Raw genomic sequence first — 11,066 nt, forward strand, 5'->3', positions numbered from 1 at the left:
GTGCACCGCCCCGCGGGCGGGGAGCGCGTCGGCGTCGAGTGGTGCCTCCTGGAGCCAAGCGGAGTTGTCGGCGACAAACACGAGCGCGTCGAGACGGATCTCGCGGCCCTCAGCCAAACCTCCGCCTGGAACCATGATGAAGGGGATCGGAAAAATTGCAACTTCTCTAATAAGTCGCTAAGACACCTGCCTCAAGGTGGGCGCCAACTGTCGTGGATCTAAGACTGACAGTAGAATGGGGGTAAGTATGAGGAGGCAAGATCCTAGCTATGGAGGAGTTGTACACACGAGTTTTACGAGTTCAGGCCCTTCTCGGAGGAAGTAACAGCCCTACGTCTCGGTGCCCTGAGGCGGTCGACTGGATTATATGAGTGTGTGTTTACAAAAGTGCGAACCCTTGTCCCAGAGGAGGAGGGTGGCTTATATAGAGTGCGCCAGGACCCCAGCTCCCCTCCGTTACACAGGGTTCAATGTTCATAAAGGAGGGGCGTTACTGGTAACGCCTGCAGTAAAGTGTTATAAATGCCCATAAAGCTATGGTTTAAGTCTTGACCGTTGCAGAGTAGAGAGTTTCTCATCTTCTGGTGGTCGAGTGTCTTCAAGGTAGTCGAGTGAGCGCATCTTCATGGTCGAGTGGACGATGGTTTCTCTTTGATTGCTTCTGATTCTTTGCAGAGATGTCCTTGGGGGGGTATGTCGGACAGGTCCATGACCCTACCCTAGGTACATAGCTTCATCAATACCGTCATTCCACTTGATACCAATGCATACATATGTAGTGTAGCTCCTTGCTTGCGAGTACTTTGGATGAGTACTCACGGTTGCTTTGCTCCCTCTTTTCCCCCTTTCTATACCCGATTGCTGCGACCAGACGATGGAGCCCAGGAGCCAGACGCCACTGTCGATGACGACTACTACTACTCGGGAGGTGCCTACTACTACGTGCAGCCCGCTGATGACGACCAGGAGTAGTTTAGGAGGATCCCAGGCAGGAGGCCTGCGCCTCTTTCGATATGTATCTCAGTTTGTGCTAGGCTTCTTAAGGCAAACTTGTTTAACTTATGTCTGTACTCAGATATTGTTGCTTCCGCTGACTCGTCTATGATCGAGCTCTTGTATTCGAGCCCTCGAGGCCCCTAGCTTGTAATATGATGCTTGTATGACTTATTTTATTTGTAGAGTTGTGTTGTGATATCTTCCCGTGAGTCCCTGATCTTGATCGCACACGTTTGCATGTATGATTAGTGTACGATTGAATCGGGGGCGTCACATCTTCCAAGCCTTCCGCTGTTATCGTATTTAGATGGCCTTAAGCCATATTATTGTATTAAGTTCTCTCCTGAGACTATCGATGTAATAAGTGTGTGAATGCTACTCTGTTATAAATCCTTCGAAGTACAGTGTGTGTCAGCATTACCAATCCATGGATGACACTTATGCATAGAGATTTGACCGTTTGAGGTCGGATCGCTACAATGACGCTCCAAGCAAAACACATATCGTGTGATGAATGAAAACATAGCTCCAAGTGAGGTTACCGATGATGTTGGAGACGAAAGAGGGGATGCCTTCCGGGGCATCCCCAAGCCTTGTTGCTTGGATCTGCCTTAGATATTAACTTGGGGTGCCTTGGGCATCCCCAAGCTTAGGGTCTTGTCACTCCTTATTCTCCTCATATAGATGTCTCACCCAAAACTTGAAAACTTCATTCACACAAAACTTGACGGAACTTTGTGAGATAAGTAAGTATGATAAATAGCAAACCATTGCACTTTTGGTACTGTCAAAGACAAGATTCATAATTGTTTCAATACAATGCCTATTGTATCATATCATTTCTACAATTTATATTGAGCAATATAAGCCATAGAAACTAGAAGGTAATCAAATTATGCATTGAAAACAGAATCTGTCAAAAACAGAACAGTCTGTAGTAATCTGTACTCAAACCATACTTCTGCTACTCCAAAAATTCTGAAAAATTAGGACAGCCTGAGAAATTTGTATGTTAATCTTATGCAAAAATAATCAGCATTTTATCACGCTTCTGCTAAAAACTATAATTATTTTTGTGAGCACAAAATTTTCTGTTTTTCAGCAAGATCAAATCAACTATCACCCAACATGATCCTAAAGGCTTTACTTGGCACTAAATTGAAACAAAAGCTATAAAACATGATTACTATAGTAGCATAATCATGTGAAAACACAAAAACAGTAGGTAAAAGTGTTGGGTTTTCTCCCAACAAGCACTTTTCTTGTATGCCTTTTAAGCTATGCATGATGATTTCGATGATGCTCGCATAAAAGATAAGAATTGAAACATAAAGAGAGCATCATGGAGCATATGACTAGCACATTTAGGTATAACCCACTTCCTATGCATATGGATTTTTTGGGCAAACAACTTATGGGAACAAGAATCAACTAGCATAGGAAGGCAAAACAAGTGCAACTTCAAAACAAGCAACATATAGAGAAGAAACTTGATATTATTGAGATATGTAAGGGCATAAGTTCCTTTCTCATAATAATTTTTAGAGACATTGTAAGTGCATCTAGTGCCACCCCTATTTGGTTTTGGAGTATTGATGACAAACCTGGTTGAGGGACTAATGTGTTTGTGAGAATTGCAGGATAACACATGTAGAAGTCCCTCATTGATTCGGTTTTTCTACCAGAGATGACCCCTAAAATGTATGAAGACATTGAAGTCAAAGGTGGTATGTGAAGACATTCATATTGAAGACTATGACAAGAGAAGACATCGCATGAAGACTATGGAGAGCGAAGACTTAGTTGTTTCATGCTTCGTTTTCTTCTTTGTTGAGTCATAAGAACCACCGTATTGTTAAGTGGGGTCCAAGTGAACCAGTCAGAATGACTGAAGTGATGCTTAACCAAAATCCTATGTCTTCGAGTGAAGACAATGAGAGCAAATCTTATCCAGAGCTGGATAAGTCAGCTTTGCTTGTAGCCCAAATAAAGTTGCCGTGTGTGTTTGAAATCTGACCGTTGGAACACGTGTCAGTTCCTTAGTGACCCAGGGTCAGTTCGGACAAATCAGGTCGGGTTGCCTAGTGGCTATAAATAGCCCACCCCCTACAACCATAAAGGGTTGGCTGCTCAGAGTTAGTATACGGCTTTTGTCGTTTGAGAGCAACCCACCTCGAAGCCTTTGAGAGAGAATTCCTTGCGAGGCCAAAGCCCTAAACACCCAGAGCCAAAGAGTGTTAGGCATCACTGAAGTCTTCATGTCTGTGTGATCTGAAGACTTATTACACTTGAGGACTGTGAATCCTCCAGCCGGTTAGGCATCGCGTTCTGAGCATCCAAGAGTCATTGTGGATCACCGGTGAACGACGTCTATGAAGGTTTGGAAGTCTACCTTGAAGACTTACCAGAGTGATTGGGCGAGGACTGGGTGTCCTTAGCTCAAGGAGAATAAGGTGAAGACGCGGTCTTCTGAGTTGAATCTCAGCCTCCCTAACCAGACGTACAGTTGTCACAGCAACTGGAACTGGTCCAACAAATCATTGTCTTCAACGAGCCACTGGTTCTATCCTTCCCATCTCTTGATTTGCATATTGGTCCTTGTGAAGTCATTGCCTATTTTCAATATTTATTTGTCTTCACTGTGTGACTACTTGTTCTGATTGGCTTCATACTATCTTCCATCCTGATCTATACTGCCTAGCTGCTATTAGTCTTTGTGCTTTCATTTCATTGAATACTTGACTATGGCTTGCTTAGTGTAGTCTACCTTCCGCTGCATGGTAATAGATTTATTTCTATCGTTTGTCTTCGAAACTTCCATGTTTTGAAGACTTCCATAAAAATCGCCTATTCACTCCCCCTCTAGTCGATCACTAGCACTTTCAATTGGTATCAGAGCAAGGTACTCCCTTGTTCTGTGTGATTCGGTTTAACCACCTGGAGTTTTAGCTATGTCGACTGCAGGGATAATCAAAGTCTCCATTGCGTGCCCAGTCTTCGATGGAACTGAATATCCCTACTGGAATAATAAGATGCGCATGCATCTAGAAGCCATTGATGTCGACCTCTGGTATGTCGTCAAGAATGGCGTCCCCAAGGCTGGTGAAGGTGTCACCACTACTGATGTCAAGAAGTTCGTTCAACTGGATTCCACTGCCAAGAACATCATCTGTGGTCATCTGACCAAAGGACAGTATGGCCGTGTGAGTGCTCTGGAAACATCCAAGCTAGTCTGGGACTGGCTCTCCAAGGTCAACGAAGGCGTCTCAACCTAGAGAGATCAAACAATCAGTGTCCTTCGCAACCTCTTCAACCGCTTCAAGAGAAACGACAATGATAATGTTCAGCTCACGCTTGATCAACTCACTGACATCACAAATGAGCTTCAAGCCCTCGGCGCTACTGAGATCACCAAGCATGAAGTCGTCAAGACACTCCTGAGATCACTTGATAGCTTGTTTGACACCCTAGCCCTGATGATTCAAGAACGCCCTGACTTCAAGACACTCGATCCGTCTGACATACTTGAAAGGCTCAACACACATGAGTTTCAGCTTTCTGAGAAAAGAGACATCTACGGTCCCAACTATGGGCGAACTCGTGCTTTGAAGGCAAAAGTGGTTTCCTCATCTGAAGAAGAATCTGATTGCAGTTCTGATGATCCTGAAGACATTGGAAAGGAGCTTGCTATGCTTGTGAAGAAGTTCCAGAAATTCACCAAGAAGAAAGGCTTCAGAAAGTCCTCACGATCCAGCTCAAGGAATGATGAAGCTTCTGCTCATGACTACAAGAAGAGAACATGCCACAAGTGCAATAAACCTGGTCACTACATCTCTGAGTGTCCGCAGTGGGACAATGAGAACAAGAAGAAGAAGAAGAAGAAGAAGAAGAAGAAGACCAAGGGATATGATTCTGACGACAAGAAGAAGAAGAAATACTCAGAATCTTCTTCCAAGTCTTCATCAAAGTCTTCATCACACAAGAAGAGCTCATCTGGCAAGGCTCGTACGTTTGTTGGCAAGGAAATGGATTCAGAGGAGGAGTCTGCTTCTGAGGAGGCGGAGGTGGAGTCTGAGGAGGAGTCCGATTTTGGTGTTGCATGTCTGGCTACAGCCTACGTTGCCAAGTCCATCTTCAACATTGAAGACAATGACTTCATCACCAACGCCGATGCTAATGACAAGGACAACTCCGCTCCCACTTACTGCTTCATGGCACACGGTGCCAAGGTAAACTCACCCACTACTCACTATCAAACATCTAGTGAAGATGACTCTGATTGTGGTTCCAAACCCAGCTACAAAACACTTGCTAAAATTGCAACTGAACAACAGAAAGCTATGGAACATATTCAAAAACTGTTAGACAAAAGCGATGACCTGTTAGACACTGAAATGACTCGATCTCGTTCCTTAATTGAAGACATAAAAAATCTTCAGGTTAAGTATGAGGAACTTGAAAGTCGTCATGAAACGCTCTCAACAACTCATGAAAACCTTTCCTATGATTATCTTCAAAGGAAGCAAGATCTTGAGAAATTGAGAGTAGCTCATGAAGATCTTCAAAAGGAAAATGAGTCGCTTCACGACAAACAGATCAGTTCCGCTCAAGAAGGATTTGAACCACCATGTCTTAAATGCATTGAGCGTGACAATGCTACTTCTGTTCAACTGTTGATGTGGTAACTAACCCCTCTGCTGAGGATGCCACTGCTATTGCTGATGAAAATGCTAGGTTGAAGACATTGCTTGAAACAGGGATGTATAAAAGTCTCAAAGGGCATCAGACACTATGTGATGTCCTCAGAAGACAGACCCTGAACCGAAACCCTAGGAAAGAGGGTATTGGGTTCGAAAGGAAAATGAATGATGACTCTTACTGGAAACCTGAGCAGTACCCCAAAACCACATGGGTTGCTGCAAAGGAACCTTCAGTGGATCCATCCACCCTATCTGGCTTCACTTGTGCTAATCCCATTGTTATTGATGAATCCTTTGATGCAAACTATAAACTGTTTAAGAATCAGAATGGTGAAGTGTTTGCCAGGTATATTGGTACTAACTGCAGGTATGGGCCACCTATGAAGAAGGTCTGGGTGCCGAAAAAGTGTCTGGAAAATCTTCCTGTGTATGTCGTCATGACACCACAAGTGAAGAAGATAAACCCCAGACCACGGGCTTCATATGGTCCAAAGGCTTCATACAGACAGAGGACTCACCTGAGTCACACTAACGCAAATGTTTTGCAGGGAAACCATACTCAGGCCTATGAATATGAGCGTGTTTCATCAAACGGCCATGTTCATAAGACCAAGAACTACTCTGCTTATTCTTATGAGTACTATTGTCCACCTGCAAGACTATTTGCTAGGGCTCCAAAGCCAAAGTTCTCAGATGATGCACTTAGACTCATTGCTTCGAAGCCACCCTTGAAGATGTGGGTGGATAAGAAAGCTTAACTCTCTTTTGCAGGGAAGGGTCTCCAGCCGAAAATCAAATGCGTCTGAAGCTATTGCTAGGGACCTTAAACATCTTGTAGGGCGCAAGATCAAATGCCCAAATGGTCTTATTATGTATTTTGTTCCTGAGTCGCTTGCTACTTGCCCTATCAGTCCTAACCTCGATCTAAGCTTTAATAATCCTCTTGCTCGTCAAATGTTTATGCTTCACAATGCTCTTCGTGAAGCCTATCCCCCTAACTACACTGTAGGGTATGACACCAACTGCTTCAGAATGGATTATTGATAGAGGATGTACTAATCACATGACTGGCAAGCGAAGTCTTCTCATGGACTCAACCTTACGTCCATCTGATAAAAGTCACATCACATTTGCTGATACTAGTAAAAGCAAGGTATTGGGTCTAGGTAGAGTTGCAATCTCAAAGGATCAACACATGGATAAAGTGATGCTTGTTGAATCCCTTGGTTTCAACTTAATGTCTATCTCAATGCTTTGCAATTTGAACATGATTGTGATATTTGGAAAATATCGTTGCCTTATTCTAATGGAATCTGACGAGTGTCTAGTCTTTGAAGGGTATCGGAAAGATGATTTGTGCATGGTAGATTTCTTAGCAGGACCACAGCTTGCCGTATGTCTTCTTGCAAAAGCTTCAGAATGCTGGCTCTGGCATCGAAGGCTAGGGCATGCTGGTATGAGGAACTTGCATACTCTTGCAAAGAAGAAGCACGTCATAGGCATCGAGGGCGTCAAGTTCAAGAAGGATCACTTATGCGGTGCCTGCGAAGCTGGAAAGATGACGAGGGCCAAGCATCCCTCAAAGACAATCATGACAATGACTCAACCCTTCGAACTTCTACACATGGACCTCTTCGGTCCCACTCACTACTCAACTCTTACTACTACTGCTTGTCTCTATGGCTTCGTCATTGTTGATGATTATTCAAGATATACATGGGTACATATAATCCTCTATAAGACTGAAGTGCAGGATGTCTTCAGACGCTTCGCCAATCAAGCCATGACAACTATGGCGTCAAGATCAAGCACATCACAAGTGACAATGGCACTGAATTCAAGAACACCGGCCTCGACACTTATCTTGATACTTTGGGCATCACTCATGAATTCTCAGCTCCGTACACGCCGCAGCAGAATGGCATCGTGGAACGCAAGAACAGAACACTTATTGAGATGGCCCGGACGATGCTCGATGAATACAAGGCTCCAAGAAAGTTCTGGCCTGAAGCCATTGATACTGCATGCCATATCATCAACCGTGTTTATCTTCACAAGCTTCTGAACAAAACATCCTATGAGCTCCTCACTGGTAAGAAGCCAAATGTCAGTTACTTCAGTGTATTTGGTGCCAGGTGCTGGATCTAGGATCCACATCACACTTCAAAATTTGCACCGAAAGCACATGAAGGTTTTATGCTTGGATACGGAAAGGACTCGCACTCCTATAGAGTCTTCAACCTCTTTCACTATAAAGTGGTTGAAACTGTGGATGTGCGGTTCGATGAGACTAACAGCACGCAAAGAGAGCACCTGCCAAATGTGTTAGATGAAGTTCCATCCAGTGAATCCATCAAGCTTATGGGAACTGGAGAAATCATACCATCTGAAGCACAGCCTGAAGAGGAACTCATCATCTCTGCACCTGATCAACCTGAAGACAATGCTCAGCCTGAAAACAATCCTTCTAACGATGACAATGATCAGCAAGAGCAAAATCTTCGTCCTGCTCATCCTCGTGTTGCAAATGAAGTACAGATTGAGAGAATAATTGATAGCATCAATGCACCTGGTCCACTCACTCGTTCAAGGGCAACACAACTAGCAAATTTCTATGGGCACTTTGCATTCGTCTCAATGTCTAAACCCAAGAAAGTTGATGAAGCCTTCATGGAACCTGAATGGATTCAAGCTATGCAAGAAGAGCTTCAACAATTTGAGCTGAATAATGTATGGGAACTGGTCGACCGTCCTGATCCTCGTAAGCACAATATCATAGGCACTAAATGGATATATCGCAACAAGCAAGATGAGCATGGTCAAGTTGTCAGAAACAAAGCTCGTCTCGTTGCTCAAGGATACACTCAAGTTGAAGGAATTAACTTTGATGAAACATTTTCTCATGTGGCTAGGCTTGAAGCTATACGCATACTGCTAGCCTATGCAAATCATCATAACATCCTTCTGTATCAAATAGATGTGAAGAGTGCTTTTCTCAATGGCAAGATTGGAGAAGAAGTGTATGTTGCACAACCGCCTGGCTTTGAAGATCCAAAACATCCTGACATGGTGTATAAGCTCAACAAGGCACTGTAAGGCCTCAAACAAGCCCCTCGTGCTTGGTATGACACACTCAAAGACTTCCTGAAGAGCAAAGGCTTCAAACCTGGTTCCCTAGATCCCACACTCTTCACGAAGACATATGATGGTGAACTGTTTGTCTGCCAAATATATGTGGATGACATTATCTTCGGCTGCACTAATCAGAAATACAGTGATGAGTTTGGATACATGATGCAAGAGCAATATCAGATGTCCATGATGGGAGAGTTGAAGTTCTTCCTTGGTCTTCAAATACGACAGCAACGCAACGGCATCTTCATATCTCAAGAGAAATACCTCAAAGATTGCCTGAAGAAGTTTTGGAATGCAAGACTGCAAAGGTTACACGACGCCAATGCCAGCTAAACACCATCTGGGTCCCGATGACAATGGTAAAGAGTTCGATCAAAAGGTATACCACTCCATGATTGGTTCTTAGCTTTATTTATGTGCATCTAGGCCAGATATCATGCTTAGTGTTTGCATGTGTGCCCGATTCCAAGCGGCACCAAAGGAATCGCATCACTTAGCTGTGAAGCGAATTCTTCAATATTTGGCTCACACCCCAACACTAGGATTATGGTATCCAAAGGGCTTAGAGTTTGATCTAGTTGGATTCTCGGATGCTGATTATGCTGGTGACAAGGTGGATCGCAAGTCTACATAAGGCACATGTCACTTTCTGGGATGATGACTTGTATGTTGGTCTTCAAAGAAGCAGAACTGTGTATCTCTCTCCACTGCTGAATCTGAATACATTGCTGCTGGATCTTGCTGCGCTCAGCTTCTATGGATGAAGCAAACACTCAAAGACTATGGCCTTCATCTGAAGCAAGTGCCACTCTACTGCGACAACGAAAGCGCCATCAAGATTGCTAACAAGCCAGTTCAGCACTCGAAGACAAAGCACATTGAAATTCGTCATCACTTTCTCAAAGATCATGTCATGAAGGAAGATATTGATATCATACACGTCAACACTGAAGAGCAACTGGCAGATATCTTCACAAAGCCCTTGGATGAGAAAAGGTTTTGCAAGTTACGGTGTGAGCTAAATATCTTGGAATCCTCAAATGTCCTGTGATCAGGCACACATCCTAACACTTATGCATGTTGATGACTTAGATGTGCAACACACGAAGTAAAGTATGTCTTCAATCAATGAAGACTTACATTCTGAGTGTGAATACATTAACATGGAATTTGACTTCGAAGCGCCATGATAATTGTGCGCCGTGTCTGGGTCTAATACTTCCTAAACGGTGGGTAACGCCACCACCAAATTCTTCCCTTAGAAGTGTTTTTCTCATGGCGTTACATTTGTAAAGTCTTCGCATTTTTTTGTCTTCAATGTTAACATGGCCTCATGTTTATATTTGATGTACTGATTTAGTTTCTGTCCTCTACAGCATTCACTTATAGCTATGTCTTCACGTTAGATCTTTTGAACTAAGTGAATGTGATCGGACCCTAACCTTTCTATGCTCCCATCTCAAGTCTATCTATCCAAATCATATGCATTCTATTGAAACTGTTGAATGTCTTCGCTGTGTCTTTGTCAGCAGGAGATACAGAGACAAACATTAAATCCATTTTTAAATGCTCAATCCTTTTGCCTGAAACCCGGAGAAGTGGGAACAACCACCCGACAATCCAGGCGTGCATGGGAACGTGGAACAACCTCCAATGTGTTGCATGATCGCCACGTGTCCTTCAGATGTGAACCGCCAGGGGCACCTGCGTAATAACGGTGTGCCATCCCTGTCTCTATAAATACACGCCTCACCCTAGTCATTATCTCTTCTTCCACTCCCGCACAAACCCTAGCGCCACCGCTAGCCCTCGACGACACCGGTGACGAAGCGCTTAGCTGCCGCGACCTCACCGACACCGTCCTCACGCCGGCCGCGGACATCGTCTTCTCCACCGTCACCGTTGGTGTCCTCTCTCGCCAAGTTAGGGCATGGAAGATCGAACTGCTCGGCCTCCTCTCCCACTCCGTCTAGCAGTTCATCGTGTGGTAAATAAAACCTCTTTTTACAGTCTGTTTGATCCGATAGATTCATCATTTTCAACCACAAGTGGTTTCTGTTCCCACAAGTTGGATCTATCTCATTATGCATCTCATAGCATGCCTAGTATGTTCACTTATGCTTCACAAAGTAGTTGGATTCCTCACTTGTACTTATTCGTGGATTTGTACAAATCTGGAACCAACTCTCTACATATGAGTGAATGTCTTCGCAGTATGAGGTCAATGTCTTCTAA

Source organism: Triticum urartu, chromosome 1A, assembly GCF_056163025.1.
Source record: "Triticum urartu cultivar PI428250 chromosome 1A, HENAU_Tu73, whole genome shotgun sequence".
In the NCBI taxonomy this organism is placed as follows: domain Eukaryota; kingdom Viridiplantae; phylum Streptophyta; class Magnoliopsida; order Poales; family Poaceae; genus Triticum; species Triticum urartu.